This window comes from Canis lupus, chromosome 19, assembly GCF_048164855.1.
Source record: "Canis lupus baileyi chromosome 19, mCanLup2.hap1, whole genome shotgun sequence".
NCBI lineage: Eukaryota > Metazoa > Chordata > Mammalia > Carnivora > Canidae > Canis > Canis lupus.
The window spans coordinates 20,149,489-20,152,009 of record NC_132856.1 but is presented as its reverse complement, the minus strand read 5'-3'; positions in this window follow the sequence as shown (position 1 = coordinate 20,152,009).

Sequence of the window (2,521 nt, the reverse complement as noted above, 5' to 3'; positions counted from 1 at the left end):
TTGTTTGTTTTAATTTGTGTATTCAATTGGTCTTAGAATCCACTTTAAAGATACACAAATATTTTCTTTGGAAATGCAGATACTTCCTGCATTTATGAAGGGAAAAATAAATGAAAAATCTGTTTGTTTTGCAGGACCAGATGTGGGCTGGATACAATGTGGGATGGAGCAAAAAAGATTGGGACTGGCTTGGGGCCCCACTCTAGCACCAGCTATGACCTTGGGCAAGTCACAGACACCCTCCCCCAGTCTCGCTGTCAACTGTAAAATATCAATAAAATACTGACATGAATGTTAAGGTTTCTTCTAGTTCCACAATTTGTCAATACCAGGAGCCACTTCCTTTTTTTCCTTCATTTCTACATTTTGGATAATTTAATGCGATTTTTCTTATACTACTTTGTAACTCAGTTCAGTATACCTCCTATATCATTTCATCTTCTCTCCTATTTGAATTCTTTTACCCTCTGGTGAACCTCCAAGGCAAAGCAAGATGTCCTTCCCAAAGGATTTAATTAGGGGCTTATTGATTTTCCTCACATTGGTCCATTGTCCCTTCATTTTTTAGTTGTTTATAAACACATAAACTTGCATTTAAGTGTTTACAGGCACAGACTATGTAAACAATTATTGTAGAGTCAAGAAAACATATAATCACAGAAGAAGATGGTTGTTGATACATTTAAAAATATTTGACTTTACTCTCCTGGAAAAAAAAAGGGGTGAAAAAATGTGAACCCATGGCCTACATATACTTTACATAAACTAAGATCCAATCTAATCCACCCAGCCACACCCATCATTCTTCCTAGCAGGTAGCATAATGGCAACATGTACTCATCTTGGGGATTATTTGAACTTCAGTACTATAACTTCTTAGAGTTGCCATATAATTTCACTTTTTGACTATTCCTCTGTCAAGCAAGTGCATATATTCCAAGCATTAAAACACAATTATGAAAGGCCCAGTGATCTACATATTTTACTGAGTTATCACAGGTCTCATGAATGATTTCCTCCAGTCCTTTATAAATTATTCTAATATCACCTTCATATTTCCTTGCAGAGCTGCTGGCATTTTTCTAACTTTAAATGTAGTTTTCCTTTAGGAAAAAGAAATTTCACAGAAATTGACTGCTGCAAAATGTTTACAAAGGACACTTTCCCCCCACCCCTTCTTCTGCATAGTTAATGTTCCACAGGGAATGGGATTTGAAATCAACTTTGAAATACATTACTGGAAGATACAACTAAAACTTTCACGGACACAAAAAGACAAATGCTGTGTGATTCCACTCATAGGAGTTAAATTCATAGACACAGAAAGTAGAATGCCAGAAGATTGCTAGAGGCTGGGGTCAGGGGGTGAGGGGTGGGAATGGAGTTAGAATTTAAGGGATACAGAGTTTCAGGTTGGGAAGATGAAAACCTCTGGAGATGGATGTTGGTAATGGTTGCACCACAGTGTGAGTGTATTTAATGCCACAGAACTATATACTTTAAAATGGTTAAAATGAAAAATTCTATATTGTGTATATTTTATCACAATTTAGAAAAATGGAAACCTTTCAAAATATTCTGATTCTCTCATTTATTTTTCAGCTATAGGATAATTCAGGCTGCTGATTTAATTGGTCAGGCTGTAAAACAATTAATATTCCAGATGTTCAAGATGAAATTTGGTGAAATTCCTCAGCAAAAAGAAGAAATTATAATGTCGATTCTGAATGTCTTAATACTTTCTTAATAAATGAAAATCTAAGTCCATAAATGCAATAGATGTTGACATAAAGGTGTCATATCTCGTAGAGTAACACTGTCCCATAGAAATACAAGGTCAGTCACATAGACAGCTATAAATTCACTGATAGCTACACTTGTAAAGGTAAAAACAAATAGGTGAAGTTAACTTAATAATGCATTTCATTTAATCATAGATATCTACATTATTGTCATATCAATGTATAATCCATATAAAATGATTAATTAGATACTTGATTTTTTTATTCTAAGTTTTTGAATTTACTATATATCTTAAAGCACATCTCAATTAATGTATTATCTTTTTATTGGAAATTATTGATTTTTATTTAGAGTCTATCAAATTTGTGGTTGAAAAAGTAGATTCTCCTAATGTCCCAAACATATCTAAACATTTTCTAAAAACTGAACTGAACATCAGAAAATGATTTCCCTTAATATTTGCATCCATATTGACAAAATTGTTTCATTTTTTTTTAGAATTGATTTGACTTTAAAATAAAAGCTTATGAATTTCAGATCTCCATGCATTCAAATTAAATAAATTTGCCACTCTTTGTCAATTCAGGATTATTAACATCAAGTCCAAAAAGGTATAACAATTTGAAAAGCAACTCTCTAACTCTCTGAAGAAAGTCCATGGTATTTTGATAGGGATTGCATTAAACGTGTATATTGCCCTGGGTAACATTGACATTTTCACAATATTAATTCTGCCAATCCATGAGCATGGAATATTTTTCCATCTCTTTGTGTCTTC